General features: G+C 46.7%; 1 protein-coding gene across 1 annotated transcript in view; it reads right to left on the bottom strand.

The window, feature by feature from the left end:
* LOC128305544 (zinc finger MIZ domain-containing protein 1) overlaps positions 1 to 10,564 on the bottom strand; it is a 115,757-nt gene extending 105,193 nt beyond the window's left edge. Inside the window, exon 1 of the mRNA XM_053043040.1 lies at positions 9,303 to 10,564. The gene's annotated coding sequence lies outside the window, so the exon portion shown is untranslated. The remainder of the gene's footprint in view (positions 1 to 9,302) is intronic.
* Between the last annotated feature and the right edge of the window lie 1,158 nt (positions 10,565 to 11,722).

The following is an 11,722-nucleotide window of genomic DNA, read 5'->3' on the forward strand; positions in this document are numbered from 1 at the left end:
GCAGCTTCTTGATGTAGCGTTCGAAGAAGGACATTTCGTATCGAGCGCAAGAGAGGAACCGTGACCCTTGAGGGAAGAGGTACGAACTGATGGAACTAGTGGAGTGCCAAATAAATCTTCTGAGGAGAGTCATTCATAGGAATCTTAAGTGAGAAGTCTTTCAAATCAGGAATCAACTCATGGATCCTCGGAGCCCAACACTAGTTCTGAACCAACATCACCCAACATTTATTGGATCTTTCATCGGAATTGAATATCTGGAGATAACTCAGATAAGGTCTGAGGTCTGTCCAAAATGTTGGAGAATGAAATGTGAAGTCTTCGAAGTCATGTCTTCGAAGTATGTCATGTCATGTTCGACCAAATATCACATGCAGATGTCAGTAAGAACTAATTTGCCCTCCAGTCGACATCTTTGGAGAGAAAAAGAGGAACCGTAACCCATAGGGTAAAAGAATGAACTGATGGAACTAGGGATGTGCTTGATACATTTTTTGAGGAGAGTCATTCAAATCAGGAATCGACTCAGGGATCCTCGGAGCCCAACACTAGTTCTGAACCAACATCACCCAACATTAATTGGATCTTTCATCGGAATTGAATATCAGGAGATACCTCAGATAAGGTCTAATCTGTCCAAAATGTTGGAGAATTAAATATGAAGTCTTCAAAGCCTTGTCAAACAAGTAAAGTTATCTTGAATAACATGTCCAACACAAAGCAATTCTACAAAGTTCGACCAAATATCACATGCAGATGTCAGTAAGGACTAATTTGCCCTCCAGTCGACATCTTTGGAGAGCAAAAGAGGAACCGTAACCCACAGGGTTAAAGAATGAACTGATGGAACTAGGGATGTGCTGAGTACATTTTTTGAGGAGAGTCATTCAAATCAGGAATCGACTCAGGGATCCTCGGAGCCCAACACTAGTTTTGAACCAACATCACCTCTAATTGGAACCATTCGGAATAGAATATCTGGAAATACCTCAGATATGGTCTAATCTGTCCAAAATGTTGGAGAATTAAGTATCTCGAAATCTTCGAAGTCATGTTCAAACGAGAAAAGTCTTTTTTTATAAAATGTCCAACACAAAGCAATTCTACAAAGTTCGACCGAATTTCACATGCAGACGTCAGTAAGACCTAATTTGCCTTCCAGAGACACCTGTCAGCTGTCAAATCAAAGGCGCTAGTGTGCAGAGACCGGCAATCCGGCACCACACCGGTCCAATATTGCAAGACAGATCGAGTGCGCGCATGTTCCATTAATGGAGTTATGCAAAGGTAAATTGCAATGCGCAACCTTCAACAAGCTTGGCAAACGGAATCGGTATTCACGCATTCCTCCCGTGATGTCGCCCCGTATCAGGGCTCCATCACGGCACGGGTTCACCTGTTCCACGCCTGGACCTATTCGGCCAGCGCGGGAGTAGAGCCCGCCCGTTTGAAGTTGGCGCCATCACCCCTTTTAGCCGAACCTGTCACCGCGTGCGCAAAGGCAGGTGATCCTCCAGGGGTGTTAGCGTTTGTTTCGCAACTTCGCTACGTGGTGAGGTTATTCAACAGCACTCCTTAAAAGTGCACCACCACGGAGCAGACGGCAGATTGAGACGATTAATTAAATTATCAACCGCGATCATCAGTGTACGACCCCAAAATTCCCGGAATCCCAGTGTGTCGTCGTCGATGGCCGGAAGTGGCCGGGAAGTAGATCACGGGTTTTAGTAGGAGTGCGCCACGACGCCAATCGCACCGTCTATTCCGGGTTACCTATCCGGGTTTGACGTTCGGTGCTGACAGCATGACATTTCGCGCACGGTGTCGCGATCGTCATCGTTGTTGCGTTTGAGCGGTTGGTTACTACCCGTTGTCAATCATTCGTATCCGGGCGTCTCGCTGGGTTGGGGGTGTCCAAGGAAGACCGTTCCGGTGATGGCACGGATCCGGTGGGAAGGGGGAGCTGTGTGATGGAGACGCACACTACACACAACACTACTACCGCGGCGAATTTCCCTCTAGTCCACTGGACGGATGATGGGATGGTGAAGTGTGACCGGCAAAATAGTAGTGAAACTACGCGAGTGGCCAGGGCCATTGACGGTAACAGGGAAAATACGATACTGTATCGCTTGGGCATGTATGTATGTGTGCACGCATTTATAGCAACAACAACAACAACAAAAAAAAACACGATGGGACACGTACCGAGCGGCCATGCACACAGACACACTCACACAGACTGGATGTGGCAAAAGATGGAATAAATATCGCCTCTCGAACACTCGCGACCGTTGGCAATGAAGGTTCGAAATCGATGCATTTCATTGCACGCGGCGGCACCATTGGACAGGGGGGGCTGAGTGCGAGGGGGGGGGGGGTTGGGGTGGGTGGCCTGTTGCGGAACTGCTGTTGCAGTTGCATCGCGAATCGCATGATCGAACCCGTACTGCACCCGGGCACACCGAGGCCCCCTGTGTGTGTGTGTGTGTGCGCCACACGGACCGTGTACAACAAACTTGTCCGACGGAAAGGGGTCTCTCCGCTGTGCACATTCGCCGCATGCAGGCCGCAGATGGGCGGCGAAGGGCCCCCAGCTGTTGGTTGGTGGCACGGAAAGGGTAGGAAAACTGCAATGCAAATCGTTTACCCCCGTTGCATTTTCTCAACCTCGCTCTCTCTCTCTTTCTCTCTCTTGCACTGCCAACACTTCACTGTTTCCCGCTTTATGTATATGTGCTTTGCCGCCGAATGGTGGCCGATCGATGATTTTCAGCAACAATGCTATGGTGGCGCGTGTTGCGGCGACAGTTGTGGCGTGCCTCCCCCCCCCACTCCCCTCCCTTCCCTCCTCACCCCTCCTCACCCGGTTCAATCTCTTGGTGAGTGTTTTGCTATCCGCTTCTCACCGTTTGCCTTCTTCTTCGCTTCGTCCATGTGCGCAACACCAACAGCAACAACAACATCGAGGCGTTGCTCGGTTGCTTTATTATTGTCTGTGCATGAAGATTCCGTCCGCGACAGCATCAGCGACCGCGCTTGCAGTACACGGTTCTTTTTTTTTTCTTTTTCGAGTCGCGCGACCTCAAAAATAATAGCATCCCGCAAAACTGACTGACGCGGATGATTTCTTGCGCTGGCAAACACACACGGTGCGCCGTTGCGCGGGGTATCGTTTGTGCTATAAAATGTCCAAGCAATAATGGCTGTAGCGAAAATGATCCAACCACACGGCACTCGGGGAAGGTTCAAGAATGTCAACGGCTGCGTCAAGCACGGGATAATGCATAACAAAGGCCGTACGGCGTACAGCCGGGTTGGAAACAAAACTTGCGAAGAAACATTAGATAGCGTGTGTCTCCGTGGCTGGCAAAAAGCAAAGGAAAAAGAAAAAAAAAAACCTCCGTCCCAAACGAAAGGCCGCGCGCCCCCGTAGCGGGACGGGAAAGGCAAAGAAAAGTCTCCCAGAGAGCTTGACGCGACAATCGGAATGGATCAATGGACGGGCTGGCTAGGTACGCGTGCAGCATGTGATCCGTGGACGATTCGCGAGATGTTTGCCCCTTTTGTACGGATTGTTTTCCGCTGGGCGGAGCCTTTCCTCCGGGTGCTCCAATCTACTGCCGATCCATTTCCGACCGAACTGGTGAACGTGAAAGGTTAGAAAGTGGGATCAATATTTGAAGATGGCGTCGGAAACCCGCTTCATTCATCATTAGGCTTTGATGTCTGACGAATATCTGAAGAGGATTCTGAGAGGAGTCGATAATTCTGCACTCAAGAAAATCAATAGAATTTGTATCAGGAGAAATCAGGGGTCGGCAAGTGCGGCTCGCCAATAGATTTGATCCGACTCGAATAAAAAATATTGAAAGAGCGTACAACCAACATAAGATCTCTTCACCACGTCACTAACAATTTATATATAGGGGATTGATCATTGACATGAACTGTGTGATATTTGATATTTAAATTTTTAAACAAAATTATTTTGATCATCTTTTTGCCAACCAATTAATTATATTATGTTATGAAGGCAGTTGTTTTAAACAGTTATTATTATTATTATTTTTTGACGAAAATTGTCCGCCAGAGGTGGCTTAACCCAAAACAATAAAAAAATAACAATAAATAGTTATCTTAAATTAAATTAAAGGGAAGAGAAGGTACAGAGTTATAAAAAGGGACATATTATGAAACGGAGGTCGATTCACGGAGACGAACACAAAAGCGGGATAGAGGGAAATTCTAGTCAAATAGATGATAAACGTTATTGAAAGATAATCCACGCAAAAATCAAAACCTGATGTACATAATGTTACGATTATCTTGTACCATCTGACACCAATCTGGCTCGAGGATGGCAGAGTTTTGTCAAAAAATTTCAAAATCCAACAGAAAGGCAACGATTTATTTTAATATTCCGCAGGTATTTTAAGTATTTTGAAACTAGTAACATTAGACCGAAAAGCGGAAAGCGGAGAAAGAAAAAAAGAATAATACAAAAAAGTATAAAACCTTTTGAATAAGAACTGCAATCAGTTTGCAATCTTAAGTTTGGAAAGACCAATCGTTGGATGGAGTGGATTTCAATGTTTTCACCTACTTTTTTTTAATTCATCTACTTCTTATGTTTAAAACCTACGTTCGGAATGTTTGGCCCTGGTTAGCATTAAAGTTGTTTCGACTATCCGGCCCTATCAGCGGAAGGTGTGCCGACCCCTGGTCTAAATGCACCTAAACGCCCAATACGCTTAGCGAAATATTTATTTTGAACACCCGTTACAACAAATGTTAAAACAAACATTTTTAAAGTCAGTTCTAAAAAAGTATTTTCCATGACATAAAATATAAAACGATAGGAATAAGCCCTCCATGCTTTTACTCAAGAGTCCTTCAAGAAATCTGCAAAAATCCTTGAACAGATCAAGAGAATTCCTCTTCCAATGATGCAATGTCTTCAACCCTAGCTCCTAAAAATTCGAACCCACTGTTAATCGATCTTCCTACCCACTAGATCAGCCACGATCCAGTGCATTGCCGATGCTCCAATTGCAGTGAAAAATGTTGACATTTGGCCTTTTTTTCCGGCATATCGTACAACCCCCTGCCGTCTGCCACTGTTTGTTTGTCCTTTATTTACCTCATTGATCGTAAACGCTTTGTCGGTGTGTGTATGTGTGTGTGTGTGTGCATTTTTTGTTGTTGTTGTTGTTGTTGTTGAACGCTTTGTTAATTTGTGTAATGGAGTCGGGTTCTATTAGTTGTTGTTTTTTTTTTTCTTTCGAAGTTCTCTGTGCTGCTGGTCGATTCGAGTGACCCTGTTCGATGGTCGAATGTTGCGCACCGTTGCGCGCTGCCCTTTCGCAACGCACATAGTTTCCTCACTGACGAAAAGACGAATACAACCCCCCCCCCCCCCCACACACACACCGACACACACACTCACGCACGCACGCACCGAGAGCCGTACATAGTCGTGCTGACATTAATCAAGCAAACACTTGTGGCAACACACATCGCGCCCAGTGTCGGGGGCAATTGTCGCATGGGCATATGGAAGCGCGGTCGAGTGGCGTCCGTGGTGTTTTACTCGATTTTTTTCTTTTTTTTGGTTTTGTTTCTTTAGTGGTGTGTCTTTCTTGCTCACTACTACCGTCGCACTCGATACCGCGGGTTACTAGGACGCGCCGACCCGCTGCGTTTTTTTTTTTTTGTGCCGTGTTTACTTGGATCGGGTGTTTTTCTTTCGATTCGAAACACAGAAGAAACCACCCCGGTTTTTTTTGTTGTTTTCCTTGTTCCTTTGCGTTCTGGTGTTTGGTTGGGCGCGGAAGGTTTTCCGTTCCCTTTTCCCCGGGTGTGTGTGTGTGTGTGCGCGGGGTTGTTCCCGCTGAGGAGTTGAAAGCACCGAAAGCAAACGGTGCGCGATACGACCACGTACAGGTGCGTACCGGATGGTAGATAGATTGAGGTTATATCATTTCGGGGGTTACGTCTCCATTACCGGTTACCATCTATCGTTGATCGATACCCGACGCTTGGATCCCCCTCCCCCCCCCAAAGCTCCCAGGAACACGGCAGCCGCTGGATAAATTCATGAAACTGTCCGAATGTAAACATGGCTGTGCTATGTAACAGGTGGGCTGATAATTGTTTGGCCTATGACAGTAAAACACTTTTTTTGGCCAAATTATTTTTTTGTATTCAACATACGTCCCTTCAAAGGCGATACACCGATTTTGGCGGTCTTTCAATTTTTCGATACCCTTTTTGTAGTAGTATTTGTCCTTTGCCTCAAAAAAGGCCTCAGTTTCGGCGAACACCTCTTAATCCGACGAAAATTTCTTCTCAGAGGACATCTTTTTGGGATCTGAGAAATGGAGTTAGTCACTGAGAGCCAGATCTACGAAATACGGTGGGTGGCGAAGCATTTCGTGGCCTAATTCATTAATTTTTGCCATTGTTTTCAATGATTTGTGGCACGGTGCGTTGTCTTGATGAAACAAAACTTTTTTTTCTTCAAATATGGCCGTTTTTTGGCGATTTCGTCTTTAAAATGCTCCAATAACTTGATATAGTAGTCACAATTAATGGTTTTTCCTTTCTCAATTGCGTTGCGTTTTCCCCCGCTTTGGAGCAGGTTCTTCGCGTCCTATCCACTCGAATGATTGTCTATTGGACTTTGAAGTGACGTAGAGAAGCCAAGACTTATCCATGGTAACATATTGACGCAAAAACTCGGATTTATTTCGCTTAAACAGCTCCAAACACTGCTCCGAATCATCAACTCGTTGTTGTTTTTCGTCAAATGTGAGCTCGCGCGGCAGCCATTTTGCACAGAGCTTTCTCATATCCAAATACTCGTGAACGATATGTCCAACACGGTCCTTAGACATCTTTAGGGTGTCAGCTTTCTCGATCAGCTTCACATTATGGGTGTTCCTTATAATTTTGTGATTTTTTTAAATGTTTTCTTCAGTAACCACCTCTTTTGGGCGTCCACTGTCTTCACCACCTTCAGTGCTCATTTTACCACTTTTAAATTTAGCATACCAATATCTGATGGTTGATTTTGGTAGAGCAGAGTCCGAAGACTCTTCATCGAGCCAATTTTTGGCTTTAACTATATGTTCCTCCTTCAAAAACTAATATTTTATCATCACGCGAATTCCTTCTTTTTCATGATTACTCAAAACACAAAAGTTGCGTCACACAAAATGCTCTAGCTCATTAGGTTGTGGCCCGAGTGCTGTCAAATTTGGACAGAATTCCTTTGAAGGTTGGTACAAACGAAATATGATATGGATAAAAATCTTCTAGCGAGATAAATGTGTTAGGCCAAACAATTATCAGCCCACCTGTTAAGTGAGCAACATTGTAGCAGCCGGCTTTAAAATAACAGCACACCTAAACTAAACAAGCACCAGTTTCGATCAATTTTAAAATGACCACAGAACACCCGAACACGCATTGCGACACCTTCTTCCTCCGCGAACAAAATAGCAGCAACCCTCACCCCATTTCGTGCTTTAAGTGGGGACGGGGGGGGGAGTTGAGAAGTTTGGTTTGATTTATCAGTAAATAAATGCCCGCACGAGGTCCGCTTCGTTATCAATCGGTGACAAAAAAAAAAAAAACCCCCAACGCCATGGACATCTCGCGCCCTGACGCTGCAAAAGATTGGCTCGAATTCGGTACTTTACACACAGCGGTACGGCCGTCCGATGACTTGCGGGCCAACGGTTAGTACACGTGAACCGGCAACCGCTGTACAGGTGTGCTAGACGTCGTTTCTTTTGTACCACGTCACAGATGCTAGTTTTTGAAGATGTCCAGCTGGTTCGGGCTGGATACTCCTACAGAAGAGGTTCAAGCCTCTATAATATAGCCATTCACTGCGATCGAAAGCAGGCTCGTAAGGTCGTAACTGATCCCTGTTTTGGGTCCGATTCTACCAACCGAAGAGTCCGAAAGAAAATTACCGGATAGCCGATACCCTTCTTCTGCAGTAGTACCATCTTGAAGATGGAGATGATCGTTTCGAGCTGGATGTGTCGCTCGTTCTCGATAATGGTTGAGTTGTTTGATGTTTTAAGGTTGGCTTTCTGTGTTACTGTACCGTTCCTTCGCAAAGTCCCGAAAGATTCCCTGCTTTCTTCCGCCTGCCATTGCGCACACCACAGTTCCCCCGCGGGTGCCTTTAGAGTCGTTCGTACATTGGACGATTTCAATTACCCTGCCCGCAATATGGCAAACAGAAAGAAAGAGAAACACATACACACACGCAAAAACAGAGGGAAAACCACAATACCGCTGGAGGACCCGCAACCCGAATACCCCCTCCAGTGCACAAAGGACACATCGGCGCACCGTGTGGACAGTGGAAAAAAGGACGATTTTTTGGTCGATTTTCCATCCCGCTCGGGTTGCGCTTCTCTTCATCCCAAAGGCATCGAGGGACTCGAACAAATCAACAGCTGGATCAAGGGAAGTTTGCTGCTACTCGACAGACCGTGCCTGAGAACTGTGAAGACTCCCGAGACACCGGGTGTGGTCGGGGTCGTACGCACCACCGGCTGAGGGCACGGCACAGGCAAGCAAACGCATCCTTCTCACAGCACAACCAACAACCGGGTAGCGGGTATTCAATAATCCCGAAACACCCGGGCAGAAATAAAATAATAACACAATAGAGACGGCTAAAAGGACGAAACGGTTCGTCAAAGCGAAACACTCGACAGGAAGCACAGAAGTGAAACCGGCGAAGAAAAAAAAAAACATATGCAGGGAATCGGATGTAACGCACGCATACCGTACACAAACACTAGTGTGTAAGGGATTTGTGTGTGTGTGTGTGTGCGGTTTCATCATCATCATCATCATCATCATTACCCGTCATCGTGCGATCGGCAGGATTTCCTTGTGGACGGGCGGAAAAAAGAAAAAGGGTACTTGGGAGCAACCGCTGGAAAGCCTTCTGTCAACGCACACCACCGTGCTGAGGGTTAGTGTTGCTCTCTCTCTCTCTATGTGTGTGTGTGTGTACGCGCACACATCCTGAAGAGTTCTCACCCTTGGAAAAGGGGGTGCAAAAAGGATCAGAAAGCAGAGGGATGCGGTTGCTTCGTCTATTTTATGGGACAATTATTTAATGGCAATTGGCTTCGTGACGGTGATGCTTCCATAGTACGCAGTGGGTTTAGTTGTCAAAATGTTATGCTGATTACTTAAACCACCCTCCCCTCCTCTGTTCCTTCTTAGTTGTTAGTAACTTAGTTGATAAAGATTGTGATCATTACCTTTAGCCTAACTGTTTGTTCCAGCGAGTACTGTTTCCGGTTGCTCCTGTCCGCTTCCGTTGCGTCCGCAGTGCCGTGTCTCTGTTTTCTGTCTCCTGCCTTCCCCTTTCCCACTTGCTTGCTCCTTTTTTCTCTGTTACCGGTTCTTCCGTTTCCACCGCGTTTCAGCTGTTCCACTGACGTATGTTTTGATGCGATCGTACCGCCTGCAACCGCAAGCACACGCACAGCCGCGCACAAACACACACAAACAACGCTAGCACATTGCCAGGACACACATACACTGCTAGAGGGAGAGAGCTGGCAGTAGCACTCTTTCTGGCGTGACTATGGCACACACATCGAAACACACAACACAACAGGAACACGCACGGACGCACTACTCAAAACACACACACACACTCGCACTCGCGCGCTCTCTCTCTCTATCTCTCTCTCTATCTCACTTTCCCCGCACTCTCTTTCTCTGTCGCTCACTTTGGTGGGCAAGGTTAGGGCGCTTTCTTCGCCAAACACCGATTTGCACCTATTGCACTTCCTGGTGCGCTTGTGACACTTGTGACAAACGGAACACTCATCCAGATACAAACACGCACACACGCACTGCAAACACGCGGTCGCACAATCACGTTAATTTTCCCAACCACCCCCACACCCGCCAAACCTCAATGGGGGACGGGAAGGATCCCTCGGCAGCCGAGAACGCGGCAAAACAGTAATCAACACACACCGCGCCGCTACCACTTTCGAACACGCCGTGTGCGCGTAAAGCTTTTCCCTTTTTTTTTGGGGGGGGGGATATTCTTTCAATGCTGTTGTGCACTTGTTTCCGATTTTTTCTGCTGCGTAACGGCCGCAAAGCTTAGTACGTATGTGAGACCATCACTGAGAAGTGACACTTCTTCGGCCCGATGCGTCACACATCCTTTTGTTTTTGTTTGCTTTTGTTTAGTGGGGTTGGGCTCGAGGCGCTGTCACCGGCCAGCCTACTACAATCTGTGGCGGTTGTGATGATGGTTCTTCCCACTATTCGTTTGACGTTTAAAACACACGGCAACACGATGATGCACTTGCCCTCCCGGTCCTTAGTGCGTAGTTTCAATAGTTTGTACCCCCTGTTTTGGTTGGAATTGGCGTATTCTTTCCTTTTCTGTGGGACTTTTGTTTCTGTTCGGGAGTCTAGTTCGACCCGTTTCCACCGGGTACGCTTTCTTCAATGCTGCAACGTATTCTGCAATTTACACCTCGTCGTGTGCAGTGGTGTGTCTGCCTGAAAATAAAAGGGTAACCAAAAGTGGCGAACCACGATTGGTGGTCAGTGAATAGTGCCCGATGGAGTGCCAGGGAAGTACAGGGTGTGCAACAACGCAACAACAAAAACGCAAGATTAGTGCCGAAATGTGCTACCGTTGGCAAGTTTTGCCAGAAGTAGAACACGGTGAAAACCACGATATGTGACCTCCTATTCGCGTCCCACCACTGTTTTGTGCATGAAATAAACAAAAACCGCCCTTCTGCCCCCTTCTTAGGTCGCTTTCCGGGGCATACATACACCGCTGAGCATAATGCTCGCCAACCAGCACCACGATAATACACGGTGTACTCAACCCGCTCGTACTACTACTATCCACTACCGCAAACCGTGTGTGTAAAGTAAGGGTCATGAAGGCACACGCGAAAGGCACATCCGTCCGGAAAACCACTTGCTACCACACGCAGCTGATAAAGTGTGACAACCGAACGGTGGTGGTGGTGAATAAAAACGCACAGCGCCTATACTGAGCCTCGACGAAAAGGTAAATCCCCCCATTCCGGAAGGTCGAATGAAAAAAAAAAGCTAGATAAACAAAGCAGCAAGAAAAACAGACGCCACACCGTTTGCACTTTGACAGCCTGCGTTTGACAGTTGCAAAAAAAAAAACAATAGAAGATAGTTGTCACTCGTGTGCGTATACGGGCAGGGAGGAAAAAAAACATATCACCAAACATAGTAGTCCAAAAGGTAGTAGTAGCACGGCTGGTGTAAGTATTGGTGCGGTTTGATTTTGTGTCCACAGTACACAGTTTTTTTTTTTTTTGCTTGCTGCTGCCGTGTGTAAATGATGGTGACGTTTATTTGTGTATTATTTGGAGAGGTTTTTTTTTGTATCCATCCATATGACACGGCCTCGTTCGCATCGTTCCGTTCGATGGGAAACTCTGCGTGTGTGTGTGTTTTTTTTCTTCTTCATCTCGCCATTTGCCATTTTTTAGCTAGTGGTAACGCTTTAGCTGACCAAAGCGTGGAGCCTCAGTGATCGCGACCTCCTGCGTGTACAACCTGCGTTTCACCCGATTCCAGGTTTCCCGCAAACGCAAACGCGCGAGCGTTGATAATAATCACTCGAGTACACGTGCGTTCGAGCCCGATCGGTGAAGGT

This window comes from Anopheles moucheti, chromosome 3 (assembly GCF_943734755.1).
Source record: "Anopheles moucheti chromosome 3, idAnoMoucSN_F20_07, whole genome shotgun sequence".
Classification (NCBI taxonomy): domain Eukaryota; kingdom Metazoa; phylum Arthropoda; class Insecta; order Diptera; family Culicidae; genus Anopheles; species Anopheles moucheti.